General features: G+C 41.9%; 1 protein-coding gene across 1 annotated transcript in view; it reads right to left on the reverse strand.

The window, feature by feature from the left end:
* Nucleotides 1–15,276, reverse strand: part of KATNB1 (katanin regulatory subunit B1) — a 347,224-nt gene that overhangs the window by 253,274 nt on the left and 78,674 nt on the right. The gene's annotated exons all lie outside the window — the stretch shown is intronic.

Here is a 15,276-nt window from a genome sequence, read left to right on the forward strand (position 1 = left end):
CTGTAGAACCTGTCTCCCAAAAATAGCCTCCGAAGAAGCAAAAGTATCAAATTTGTAAAATTTTGAAAAGGTATGAAACGAAGACCAAGTCGCCGCCTTGCGAATCTGTTCAACAGAAGCCTCATTCTTAAAGGCCCAGGTGGAAGCCACAGCTCTAGAAGAATGAGCTGTAATTCTTTCAGGGGACTGCTGTCCAGCAGTCTCATAGGCTAAGCGTATTACGCTCCGAAGCCAAAAAGAAAGAGGTTGCCGAAGCTTTTTGACCTCTCCTCGGTCCAGAGTAAACAACAAACAGTGTAGATGTTTGGCGAAAATCTTTAGTAGCTTGTAAGTAAAACTTCAAAGCACGGACCACGTCCAGATTATGTAAAAGACGTTCCTTCTTTGAAGAAGGATTAGGACACAATGATGGAACAACAATCTCTTGATTGATATTCTTGTTAGAAACTACCTTAGGTAAAAACCCAGGTTTTGTACGCAGAACTACTTTATCTGAATGGAAAATCAGATAAGGAGAATCACATTGTAAGGCAGATAACTCAGAGACTCTCCGAGCCGAGGAAATAGCCATCAAAAACAGAACTTTCCAAGATAAAAGTTTAATATCAATGGAATGAAGGGGTTCAAACGGAACCCCTTGAAGAACTTTAAGAACCAAGTTTAAGCTCCATGGGGGAGCAACAGGTTTAAACACAGGCTTAATTCTAACCAAAGCCTGACAAAAAGCTTGAACGTCTGGAACTTCTCCCAGACGCTTGTGCAAAAGAATAGACGGAGCAGAAATCTGTCCCTTTAAAGAACTAGCTGATAATCCTTTTTCCAAACCCTCTTGGAGAAAGGACAATATCCTAGGAATCCTAACCTTACTCCATGAGTAATTCTTGGATTCACACCAATAAAGATATTTACGCCATATCTTATGATAGATTTTCCTGGTGACAGGCTTTCGTGCCTGTATAAGGGTATCAATGACTGACTCGGAGAAGCCACGCTTTGATAAAATCAAGCGTTCAATCTCCATGCAGTCAGTCTCAGAGAAATTAGATTCGGATGATTGAAAGGACCTTGTAGTAGAAGGTCTTGTCTCAGAGGCAGGGTCCATGGTGGAAAGGATGACATGTCCACTAGGTCTGCATACCAGGTCCTGCGTGGCCACGCAGGCGCTATCAATATTACCGATGCTCTCTCCTGTTTGATTTTGGCAATCAGTCGAGGGAGCAGAGGAAACGGTGGAAACACATAAGCTAGGTTGAAGAACCAAGGCGCTGCTAGAGCATCTATTAGTGCCGCTTCTGGGTCCCTGGACCTGGATCCGTAACAAGGAAGCTTGGCGTTCTGGCGAGACGCCATGAGATCCAGTTCTGGTGTGCCCCAACGATGAACCAATTGAGCAAACACCTCCGGATGGAGTTCCCACTCCCCCGGATGAAAAGTCTGACGACTTAGGAAAATCCGCCTCCCAGTTCTCTACACCTGGGATATGGATTGCTGATAGGTGGCAAGAGTGAGACTCTGCCCAGCGAATTATCTTGGAGACTTCTAACATCGCTAGGGAACTCCTGGTTCCCCCTTGATGGTTGATGTAAGCCACAGTCATGATGTTGTTCAACTGAAATCTGATGAACCTCAGGGTTGCTAACTGAGGCCCAGCTAGAAGAGCATTGAATATTGCTCTTAACTCCAGAATATTTATTGGGAGGAGTTTCTCCTCCTGAGTCCACGATCCCTGAGCCTTCAGGGAATTCCAGACTGCACCCCAACCTAGAAGGCTGGCATCTGTTGTTACAATTGTCCAATCTGGCCTGCGAAAGGTCATACCTTTGGACAGATGGACCCGAGAAAGCCACCAGAGAAGAGAATCTCTGGTCTCTTGATCCAGATTTAGCAGAGGGGACAAATCTGTGTAATCCCCATTCCACTGACTGAGCATGCATAGTTGCAGCGGTCTGAGGTGTAGGCGCGCAAATGGCACTATGTCCATCGCCGCTACCATCAAGCCGATTACTTCCATACACTGAGCCACCGAAGGGCGCGGAATAGAATGAAGAACACGGCAAGATTTTAGAAGCTTTGATAACCTGGATTCTGTCAGGTAAATCTTCATTTCTACAGAATCTATCAGAGTCCCTAGGAAGGAGACTCTTGTGAGTGGGGATAGAGAACTCTTTTCCTCGTTCACCTTCCACCCATGTGACTTGAGAAATGCCAGAACTATGTCCGTATGTGACTTGGCAATCTGAAAGCTTGACGCCTGTATCAGGATGTCGTCCAGATAAGGGGCCACTGATATACCTCGCGGTCTTAGGACCGCCAGAAGCGATCCCAGAACCTTTGTAAAGATTCTTGGAGCTGTAGCTAACCCGAATGGAAGAGCCACAAATTGTGATATAGTGAATAGAGGGTTGGCGCTTACTAAAAAATCCTGTATGCCTGGTGGATGGGAGAAACTACTCCTCCTCAGTAGTTTAGGTTGAGAACAATTGTAAGAGTTTGGATTTCCACTGGCGCTTATAAATTAAGCTAGGATTTATGCTACCATTATATGTGTAACTTATCTAAGTGAGATATTATAAGTGATTCTGATTTGTATCAGGTGAAAAAACAATAGTATCTAAGTGTCTCAGACAACGGATATTTAGGATTTAAGTCCTATGTGTTGACTGGTATAAAATATTTTCTTAATGTTATATAAAGAATAATATTACTAAATCTGTAATTACAGATGAAGTGGATACTGTTCGTGAATAGGTTATGAGTAAATAAGTGTAAGTGAAGCTAGTGACGATCCAATTAGCAGTGATTAGAAATGGATATAACTATATCCAAAAAATAAAGAAAGATGTAAAAGTGATAAAACCATTTTATTAAACTAAATTTACTGTCAACAATAAAACTTTAGGATTAACTAAAAGATATATGGCAAATAAAACAAATAAAAGCAAATAAAACAAGGGACGTCTCCCTATGAACTTTTTTCAGTAAGTCGAGTGACTTGACAGTATATGAATATAACTTGATAAACAAAAAATGCCACCTTGGGATTAAAGCAAGCGGTAAGGTACCTTACAAATGTCTGTTGGGAATCGTGTAAGTGCCGATGTTCTGTGAGCTTCCTTCTCAGTTTTGTTCCTTCGCGGCTTAACGTGAGATAACAAACAAGCCTCCGTTCCTGATTGGTGGTTAGGGGTCACACCTCTCTTAGGATAGGCTGTGACTGTGCACGCTGGATGTTTAGCGTGTTCAGATGTAAGTGATCTTTTTCAAGATGTTTGAACTGCAGCTGTAAAAAACTTTTTTCTTCTGCACTTTGGTGTGCGGTGTTGGGGATCCACTGTTAGAAAGAAAAGCTGTGCTCCACTTTCTCGCTGATCAGATCCTTGGTCCTCCTTGTGGTTTTGGCTCTTGCTATGCAGTTTAAGTTGCCAGGACCCATAAATCTCACCAGTCAGTCTAATTCAGAACTACAGGAATTTTAACTGCACCAACTGTAACTTTTATACTATAACAGTGGAAAGCCTCAGGAAACTGTTTCTAGGCAAAAATAAAGCCAGCCATGTGGAAAAAACTAGGCCCCAATAAGTTTTATCACCAAAGCATATATAAAAACGATTAAACATGCCAGCAAACATTTTATATTGCACATTAATCAGAGTATATACCTCTGATAGCAAGCCTGATTCTGTATTTAGGCTTAACTTACATTAATTCGGTATCAGCAGCATTTTCTAGAAATTCCATCCCTAGAAAAACTTAATCTGCACATACCTTATTGCAGGATACCCTGCACGCTATTCTCCCTCTGAAGTTACCTCACTCCTCAGACATATGTGAGAACAGCAGTGGATCTTAGTTACTTCTGCTAAGATCATAGAAAACGCAGGCAGATTCTTCTTCTAAATGCTGCCTGAGATAAAATAGTACGACTCCGGTACCATTTAAAAACCAACTCTTGATTGAAGAAAAAACTAACTATATTACACCACTTTCCTCTTACTACGTCCAGCTATGTTGAGAGTTGCAAGAGAATGACTGGATATGGCAGTTAGGGGAGGAGCTATATACCAGCTCTGCTGTGGGTGATCCTCTTGCAACTTCCTGTTGGGAAGGAGAATATCCCACAAGTAATGGATGATCCGTGGACTGGATACACCTTACAAGAGAAAATATGTTTTTCTCATAAATTGAAAGAAAAAAAAAAACCTTAAAACATTAACAGAAGAATCAAACTGAAAAAGCTGTTTGAAGAACTTTTCTACCAAAGACTGCTTCAGAAGAAGCAAATACATCAAAATGGTAAAAATTAGTAAATGTATGCAAAGAAGACCAAGTTGCTGCTTTGCAAATCTGATCAACTGAAGCTTCATTCTTAAAAGCCAAGGAAGTGGAGACTAATCTAGTAGAATGAGATGTGATCATCTGAGGTGGGAACTGTCCCGCCTCCAAATAAGCTTTATGAATCAAAAGCTTTAACCAAGATGCCAAAGAAATGGCAGAAGCTTTCTGACCTTTCCTAGAAACAGAGAAGACAACAAATAGACTAGAAGTCTTCCTGAAAACTTTAGTAGCTTCAACATATTATTTCAAAGCTCTTACAACATCCAAAGAATGCAAAGATCTTTCAAGAGCATTCTTGGGATTAGGGCACAAGGAAGGAACAACAATTTCCCTACTAATGTTGTTAGAATTCACAACCTTAGCAAGAAATTTAAACGAAGTCCGCAAAACAGCCTAATCCTGATGGAAAATCAGAAAAGGAGACTCACAAGATAGAGCAGACAATTCGGAAACTCTTCTAGCTCAAGAGATAGCCAAAAGAAACAACACTTTCCAAAAAAAGTAGTTTAATATCCAATGAATGCATAGGCTTGCTAAGTCTTCAAAACCAAATTAAGACTCCAAGGAGGAGAGATTGATTTAATAACAGGCTTGATACGAACCAAAGCCCGAACAAAACAATGAATATCAGGCAGCTTAGCATTCTTTCTATGAAATAAAACAGAAAGAGCAGAGATTTGTCCCTTCAAAGTACTTGCAGACAAACCTTTATCCAAACCATCCTGAAGAAACTGTAAAATTCTAGGAATTCTAAAAGAATGCCAAGAGAATTTATGAGAAAACTTCCAAACTCGATAATAAATCTTCCTTGAAACAGACTTACGAGCCTGTAGCATAGTATTAATCACCGAGTCCGAGAAACCTCAATGACTAAGCACTAAACGTTCAATTTCCAAACCTTCAAATTTAACAATTTGAGATCCTGATGGAAAAATGGCCCTTGAGACAGAAGGTCTGGTCTTAGAGGAAGTGGCCAAGACTGGCAACTGGACATCCGAACAAGATCCGCATACCAAAACCTGCGAGACCACGCTGGTGCTATCAGAAACACAAACGATTGTTCCATAATGATCTTGGAGATCACTCTTGGAAGAAGAACTAGAGGCGGAAACATATAAGCAGGTTGGTAAAACTAAGGAACTGCTAAAGCATCCACCATCTCCGCCTGAGGATCCCTGGACAGGTACATGGGAAGTTTTTTGTTTAGATGAGAAGCCATCAGCTCTATTTCTGGAAGACCCCACATCTGTACAATCTGACAAAATACATCTGGATGGAGAGACCATTGCCCCGGATGTAAGGTCTGACGGCTGAGATAATCCACTTCCCAATTGTCTACACCTGGGATATGCACCACAGAAATTAGACAAGAGCTGGATTCTGCCCAAGAAAGTATCCGAGATACTTCTTTCATAGCTAGGGGACTGCGAGTCCCACCCTGATGATTGACATATGCCACATTTGTGATAATGTCTGTCTGAAAACAAATTAATGGTTCTCTCTTTAACAGAGGCCAAACCTGAAGAGCCCTGCAAATAGCACGGAGCTCTAAAATATTGATTGGTAACCTCGCCTCTTGAGGTTTCCAAACCCCTTGTGCTCTCAGAGAACCACAGACAGCTCCCCAACCTGAAAGACTTGTATCTGTTGTGATCACAGTCCAGGTAGGACAAGCAAGAGAGGCCCCCTGAATCAAACGATGATGGTCTAACCACCAAGTCAGAGAGAGTTGAATGTTGGGATTTAAGTATATCAATTGTGATATCTGAGTATAATCCCTGTACCATTGATTCAGCATACAAAGCTGTAGGTGTCTCATGTGAAAACGAGCAAAGGGGATCGCGTCCAATGCTGCAGTCATGAGACCTAAAACTTCCATGTACATAGCCACTAAACGGAATGATTGAGACTGAAGGTTTCGACAAGCTGAAACCAATTTCATTCGTCTCTTGTCTGTTAAGGACAGAGTCATGGGCACTGAATCTATCTGGAAACCTAAAAAGGTGACCCTTTTCTGAGGAATCAAGAAACTCTTTGGTAAATTGATCCTCCAACCATGTCTGTGAAGAAACAACACTAGTTGATTCGGGTGAGATTCGGCTAAATGTAAAGCCTGAGCAAGTACCAAGATATCATCCAAATAAGGAAACACTGCAATACCCTGTTCTCTGATTACAGATAGAAGGGCACAGAGAACCTTCAAAAAGATCCTTGGAGCTGTTGCTAGGCAAAATGGAAGAGCGACAAATTGGTAATGCTTGTCTGGAAAAGAGAATCTTAGAAACGGATAGTGGTCTGGATGAATCGGAATGTGAAGATATCTATCCTGTAAGTCTATCATGGACATATAATGACCTTGCTGAACAAAAGGCAAAATAGTCACCATCTTGAAAGTTGGGACTCATACAAAACTATTCAAAAACTTCGGATCCAGAACTGGCCTGAATGAATTTTCTTTCTTTGGAACAATGAATAGATTTGAATAAAACCCCAGACCCTGTTCCTGAAACGGAACTGGTATTATTACCCCTGAAAGCTCTAGATCTGAAATACACTTCAGAAAAGCCTGAGCCTTAAACGGATTTGCTGGAACGTGCGAAAGAAAGAATCTTCTTCACAGGAGGTCTTTCTCTGAAACCTATTCGATACCCTTGAGAGACAATACTCTGAATACACTGATTTTGAACAGAATCTGCCCAAATATCTTGGAATAATTTCAATCTGCCCCCCACCAGCTGAACTGGATCGAGGGCCGCACCTTCATGCAGACTTGGGAGTTGGGCTTTGGTTTCTTAAAAGGCTTGGATTTATTCCAACTTGAAGAAGGTTTCCAATTGGAACCAGAGTCTTTAGGGGAAGGATTGGTATTCTGTTCCTTATTCTGTCGAAAAGGACGAAAATGATTACAAGCTTTAGATTTACCCTTAGATCTTTTATCCTGAGGCAAAAAAACTCCCTCCCAGTGATAGTTGAAATAATTGAATCCAATTGAGAACCAAATAAATTGTTACCTTGGAAAGAAAGAGATAGTAATCTAGACTTAGATACCATGTCAGCATTCAAAGATTTGAGCCATAAAGCTCTTCTAGCTAAAATAGCTAAAGACATAGATTTAACATTAATTTTGATGATATCAAAAACAGCATCACAGATAAAATGATTAGCATGTTGAAGCAAACGAACAATGCTAGACAAATCAGGATCTGTTCCCTGATGCACTAAGCAATCCAACCAAAAGGTTGATGCAGCCGCAACATCAGCCACAGCAATGGCCTGAGAAGATAGCCAGAATATACATAAGCTTTCCTTGGATAAGATTCAAGTTTCCTATCTAAAGGATCTTTAAAAGAAGTACCGTCTTCCAAAGGAATAATAGTACATTTGGCAAGAGTAGAAATAGCCTCATCAACTTTAGGGACTTTTTCCCAAAACTCTAATCTAGCCGCTGGCAAAGGGTACAACCTTTTAAACCTAGAAGAAGGAATGAAAGAAGTACCAGGCTTAATCAATTCCTTAGCAATCACGTCAGAAATGGCATCAGGAACTGGAAAAACCTGAGGAGTAACAACAGGAGGTTTATAAACAAAATTTAAACGTTTACTAGTTTTGATATCAAGAGGACTAGACTCCTCAATATCCAAAGTAACCAACACTTCTTTTAACAACGAACGAATATACTCAATCTTGAAAAGATAAGTAGATGTGTCAGTGTCAATGTCTGAGGTAGGATCTTCTGAATCAGAGAGATCCTCATCAGAGGAGGATATTTCAGTATGTTGTCGGTCATGAGAAATTTCATCAATTTTATGAGAAGTTTTAAAAGATCTTTTACGTTTATTAGAAGGCAGAATAGCAGACAAAGCATTCTGTATCGAATCAGCAATATAATTTTTCATATCAACAGGGATATCATGTACATTAGATGTTGAAGGAACAACAGAAACTGTACTAGTACTGATGGAAATGTTTTCTGCGTGCAAAAGTTTATCATGACAACTGTTACATACTACAGCTGGATATATAATCTCAGCTAATTTACAACATATACACTTAGCTTTGGTAGAACTGATCAGGCAGCAGGGTTCCAACAGTTGCTTCTGAGACAGGATCAGATTGAGACATCTTGCAAAATGTAAAAGAAAAAACAACATTAAAGCAAAATTACAATTTCCTTATATGGCAGTTTCAGGAATGGGAAAAAATGCAAACAGCATAGCCCTCTGAGCATATAGAAGTAAATAGGCATATAGGAAGTGGGGTGAAAAATAAACGTAATTTTTTGACGCCAAGTATGACGCACGACACAAAAGGAAGTTTAAAAAGATTTTGGCGCCAACATCCGGAAATGACCCAACTCGTGTCATAACAGACGCAACCTTGTGCAAGGAAACCTGGCATCAATTAAGACTCCGGAAATGACGAACTTGCGTCAAAAAAATTCTCGTGCCAAGAATGACGCATTAACAGCATTTTGCGCCCTCACGAGCCTTATTTTGCCCACGAAATTAAAAGAAAAAACAGTCAATTTCAAAAAAGGAATATACCCCAGCTAAGACAAAGAACTTCCTAAACATGCTTCCCAAACTGAAACTGACAGTCTGCAAAAGGAAATATACATAGACCTGACTCATGGCAAATATAAGTAAAAACAAAATTTATGCTTACCTGATAAATTCCTTTCTCCTGTAGTGTAGTCAGTCCACGGGTCATCCATTATTTATGGGATTATAACTCCTCCCTAACAGGAAGTGCAAGAGGATCACCCAAGCAGAGCTGCTATATAGCTCCTCCCCTCTACGTCATACCCAGTCATTCGACCGAAAACCAAACGAGAAAGGAGAAACTATAGGGTGCAGTGGTGACTGGAGTATAATTTAAAATTTAGACCTGCCATAAAAAACAGGGCGGGCCGTGGACTGACTACACTACAGGAGAAAGGAATTTATCAGGTAAGCATAAATTTTGTTTTCTCCTGTTAAGTGTAGTCAGTCCACGGGTCATCCATTACTTATGGGATACCAATACCAAAGCTAAAAGTACACGGATGACGGGAGGGACAGGCAGGATCTTTACACAGAAGGAACCACTGCCTGAAGAACCTTTCTCCCAAAAACAGCCTCCGAAGAAGCAAAAGTGTCAAATTTGTAAAAAGTGTGAAGTGAAGACCAAGTCGCAGCCTTGCAAATCTGTTCAACAGAGGCCTCATTTTTAAAGGCCCAAGTGGAAGCCACAGCTCTGGTAGAATGAGCTGTAATTCTTTCAGGAGGCTGCTGTCCAGCAGTCTCATAGGCTAAACGTATTATGCTACGAAGCCAGAAGGAGAGAGAGGTAGCCGAAGCCTTTTGACCTCTCCTCTATCCCAGAACTACCTTGTCTGAATGGAAAATCAGATAAGGAGAATCACAATGTAAGGCCGATAACTCAGAGACTCTTCGAGCCGAGGAAATAGCCATTAAAAACAGAACTTTCCAAGATAACAGCTTGATATCAATGGAATGAAGGGGTTCAAACGGAACACCCTGTAAAACGTTAAGAACTAAGTTTAAGCTCCATGGCGGAGCAACAGTTTTAAACACAGGCTTAATCCTGGCCAAAGCCTGACAAAAAGCCTGAACGTCTGGAACTTCTGACAGACGTTTGTGTAAAAGGATGGACAAAGCTGAGATCTGTCCCTTTAACGAACTAGCGGATAAACCCTTTTCTAAACCTTCTTGTAGAAAAGACAATATCCTAGGAATCCTAACCTTACTCCATGAGTAACTCTTGGATTCGCACCAATGCAAGTATTTGCGCCATATTTTATGGTAAATTTTCCTGGTAACAGGCTTCCTAGCCTGTATTAAGGTATCAATCACTGACTCCGAGAATCCACGCTTTGATAGAATCAAGCGTTCAATCTCCATGCAGTCAGCCTCAGAGAAATTAGATTTGGATGTTTGAAAGGACCCTGAACCAGAAGGTCCTGTCTCAGAGGTAGAGACCATGGCGGACAGGACGACATGTCCACTAGGTCTGCATACCAGGTCCTCCGTGGCCACGCAGGCGCTATTAGAATCACCGATGCTCTCTCCTGTTTGATCCTGGCAATCAATCGAGGAAGCATCGGGAAGGGTGGAAACACATAAGCCATGTTGAAGGCCCAAGGTGCTGTTAGAGCATCTATCAGAACCGCTCCCGGGTCCCTGGACCTGGATCCGTAACAAGGAAGTTTGGCGTTCTGGCGAGACGCCATGAGATCCAGATCTGGTTTGCCCCAACGCCGAAGTATTTGGGCAAAGACCTCCGGATGAAGTTCCCACTCCCCCGGATGAAAAGTCTGGCGACTTAGAAAATCCGCCTCCCAGTTCTCCACGCCTGGGATGTGGATCGCTGATAGGTGGCAAGAGTGAGACTCTGCCCAGTGAATTATCTTTGAGACTTCCATCATTGCTAGGGAACTCCTTGTCCCTCCCTGATGGTTGATGTAAGCCACAGTCGTGATGTTGTCCGACTGAAACCTGATGAACCTCAGAGTTGCTAACTGAGGCCAAGCCAGAAGGGCATTGAAAACTGCTCTTAATTCCAGAATATTTGTGGGAAGGAGACTCTCCTCCTGAGTCCATGATCCCTGAGTCTTCAGGGAATTCCAGACAGCGCCCCAACCTAGCAGGCTGGCGTCTGTTGTTACAATCGTCCAATCTGGCCTGCTGAAGGGCATCCCCTTGGACAGGTGTGGCCGAGAGAGCCACCATAGAAGAGAATTTCTGGTCTCTTGATCCAGATTCAGCATAGGGGACAAATCTGAGTAATCCCCATTCCACTGACTTAGCATGCACAATTGCAGTGGTCTGAGATGCAGGCGTGCACATGGTACTATGTCCATTGCTGCTACCATTAAGCCGATTACCTCCATGCATTGAGCCACTGACGGGTGTGGAATGGAATGAAGGACACGGCAAGCATTTAGAAGTTTTGTTAACCTGTCCTCTGTCAGGTAAATTTTCATTTCTACAGAATCTATAAGAGTCCCTAAGAAGGGAACTCTTGTGAGTGGCAATAGAGAACTCTTTTCTTCGTTCACTTTCCACCCATGTGACCTTAGAAATGCCAGTACTAACTCTGTATGAGACTTGGCAGTCTGGAAACTTGACGCTTGTATCAGAATGTCGTCTAGGTACGGAGCTACCGATATTCCTCGCGGTCTTAGTACCGCCAGAAGAGAACCCAGAACCTTTGTAAAGATTCTTGGAGCAGTAGCTAACCCGAAGGTAAGAGCTACAAACTGGTAATGCCTGTCTAGGAAGGCAAACCTTAGGTACCGGTAATGATCTTTGTGAATCGGTATGTGAAGGTAGGCATCCTTTAAATCCACTGTGGTCATGTACTGACCCTTTTGGATCATGGGTAAGATTGTCCGAATAGTTTCCATTTTGAACGATGGAACTCTTAGGAATTTGTTTAGGATCTTTAAATCCAAGATTGGTCTGAAGGTTCCTTCTTTCTTGGGAACCACAAACAGATTTGAGTAAAACCCTTGTCCGTGTTCCGACCGCGGAACCGGGTGGATCACTCCCATTAGTAAAAGATCTTGTACACAGCGTAGAAACGCTTCTTTCTTTATCTGGTTTGTTGACAACCTTGAAAGATGAAATCTCCCTTTTGGAGGAGAAGCTTTGAAGTCCAGAAGATATCCCTGAGATATGATCTCCAACGCCCAGGGATCCTGGACATCTCTTGCCCAAGCCTGGGCGAAGAGAGAAAGTCTGCCCCCTACTAGATCCGTTTCCGGATTGGGGGCCCTCACGTCATGCTGTCTTAGGGGCAGCAGCAGGTTTTCTGGCCTGCTTGCCCTTGTTCCAGGTCTGGTTATGTTTCCAGCCCTGTCTGTAGCGAGCAACAGTTCCTTCCTGTTTTGGAGCGGAGGAAGTTGATGCTGCTCCTGCCTTGAAGTTACGAAAGGCACGAAAATTAGACTGTCTAGACCTTGGTTTGGCTCTGTCTTGAGGCAGGGCATGGCCCTTACCTCCAGTAATGTCAGCGATAATTTCTTTCAAACCGGGCCCGAATAATGTCTGCCCTTTGAAAGGTATGTTAAGCAATTTAGATTTAGAAGTCACATCGGCTGACCAGGATTTTAGCCACAGCGTTCTGCGCGCCTGAATGGCGAATCCGGAATTCTTAGCCGTAAGCTTAGTTAAATGTACTACGGCATCAGAAATAAATGAATTAGCTAGCTTAAGGACTCTAAGCTTATCTATAATTTCATCCAATGGAACTGAGCTAATGGTCTCTTCTAGAGACTCAAACCAGAATGCCGCCGCAGCCGTGACAGGCGCAATGCATGCAAGAGGTTGTAATATAAAACCTTGTTGAGTAAACATTTTCTTAAGGTAACCCTCTAACTTTTTATCCATTGGATCTGAAAAGGCACAGCTATCCTCCACCGGGATAGTGGTACGCTTAGCCAGAGTAGAAACTGCTCCCTCCACCTTAGGGACCGTCTGCCATAAGTCCCGTGTGGTGGCGTCTATTGGAAACATTTTTCTAAATATAGGAGGGGGGGGAAAAGGGTACACCGGGCCTATCCCACTCCTTGGTAATAATCTCTGTAAGCCTCTTAGGTATAGGAAAAACGTCAGTACACGCCGGTACCGCATAGTATCTATCCAGCCTACATAATTTCTCTGGGATTGCAACCGTTACAATCATTCAGAGCCGCTAATACCTCCCCTAATAATACACGGAGGTTCTCAAGCTTAAATTTAAAATTTGAAATGTCTGAGTCCAGTTTATTTGGATCAGATCCGTCACCCACAGAATGAAGCTCTCCGTCTTCATGTTCTGCCAATTGTGACGCAGTATCAGACATGGCTCTAACATTATCAGCGTACTCTGTTCTCACCCCAGAGTGGTCGCGTTTACCTCTAAGTTCTGGCAATTTAGATAAAACTTCAGTCATAACATTAGCCATGTCTTGTAAAGTGATTTGTAATGGCCGCCCTGATGTACTTGGCGCCACAATATCACGCACCTCCTGAGCGGGAGATGCAGGTACTGACACGTGAGGAGAGTTAGTCGGCATAACTTTCCCCTCGTTGTCTGGTGAAATTTTCTTAACATGTACAGATTGGCTTTTATTTAAAGTAGCATCAATGCAATTAGTACACAAATTTCTATTGGGCTCCACATTGGCCTTTGAAAATATTGCACAAAGAGATTCCTCTGTGTCAGACATGTTTAAACAAACTAGCAATCAGCCTAGCAAGCTTGGAAAATACTTTTCAAATAAATTTACAAGCAATATAAAAAACGTTACTGTGCCTTTAAGAAGCACACAAAACTGTCACAGTTGAAATAACAATGAACCGGATTAGTTATAGAAACCAAATTTTCACAGTAAATGCATTAAGTTAGCAAAGGATTGCACCCACTAAATGGATGATTAACCCCTTAATACCAAAAAACGGATAACAATTGAAAATATAAACGTTTTTATCACAGTCAAAGCACAGTCTCACAGGTCTGCTGTGAGTGATTACCTCCCTCAAAACTAGTTTTGGAGACCCCTGAGCTCTGTAGAGACGTCCTGGATCATGCAGGGAGAAAAAGGCAAACTGTGACTGAATTTCTACTGCGCAATAAAGCGCCAAAATAGGCCCCTCCCACTCATAATACAACAGTGGGGAAGCTCAGTAAACTGATTTAATTCATAACAAACGACAGCCATGTGGAAAATAATGCCCATAAAGTTTTTCACCAAGTACCTCAGAGAAATAAACGATTAACATGCCAGTAAACGTTTTAAATATAAATTATGAAATGTTATTAAAAAGCCTGCTGCTAGCCGCTCTCACTGCAGAATAGGCTAAAAGTTATATGTATACAGTATTTTCTTAGTGAAGTGCCATTCCCCAGAAATACTTCAGTGTAAACATACATACATATCAGCCTGATACCAGTTGCTACTACTGCATTTAAGGCTGTACTTACATTACATCGGTATTAGCAGTATTTTCTCAGTCAATTCCATTCCTTAGAAAATAATATACTGCAACATACCTCCTTGCAGGTGAACCTGCCCGCTGTCCCCTGTTCTGAAGTTACCTCGCTCCTCAGAATGGCCGAGAACAGCAAATGGATCTTAGTTACGTCCGCTAAGATCATACACAAACTCAGGTAGATTCTTCTTCTAATGCTGCCTGAGAAAAAACAACACACTCCGGTGCTGTTTAAAATAACAAACTTTTGATTGAAGAAATAAAAACTAAGTTTAACAACCACAGTCCTCTCACACGTCCTATCTATTAGTTAGGTGCAAGAGAATGACTGGGTATGACGTAGAGGGGAGGAGCTATATAGCAGCTCTGCTTGGGTGATCCTCTTGCACTTCCTGTTAGGGAGGAGTTATAATCCCATAAGTAATGGATGACCCATGGACTGACTACACTTAACAGGAGAAATACATATACTTAAAACTTTATATCAATACATAAAGCGCCAAACCATAGCCGAGTGTGTCTTAAATAAGAAAAACATACTTACCGAAAGACCCCCATCCACATATAGCAGATAGCCAAACCAGTACTGAAAAAGTATCAGTAGAGGTAATGGAACATAAGAGTATATCGTCGATCTGAAAAGGGAGGTAGGAGATGAATCCCTACGACCGATAACAGAGAACCTTTGAAAAGATTTCCCGTGAGAAAAACTATAAAATCAATAGGCGATACTCCTTTCACAACCTTCTGACAAACACTGTACTCTGAGAGGAATTGGGCTTCAAAATGCTTAGAAGCGCTTATCATAAAAGAAATCATAGCACAAACTTACTTCATCACCTCCATAGGAGGAAAAGTTTGTAAAACTGAATTGTGAGTGTGGTCAGGGGTGTATTTATAGGCATTTTGAGGTTTGGGAAACTTTGCCCCTCCTGGTAGGATTGTATATCCCATACGTCACTAG

This window comes from Bombina bombina, chromosome 1 (assembly GCF_027579735.1).
Source record: "Bombina bombina isolate aBomBom1 chromosome 1, aBomBom1.pri, whole genome shotgun sequence".
NCBI classification, from domain to species: domain Eukaryota; kingdom Metazoa; phylum Chordata; class Amphibia; order Anura; family Bombinatoridae; genus Bombina; species Bombina bombina.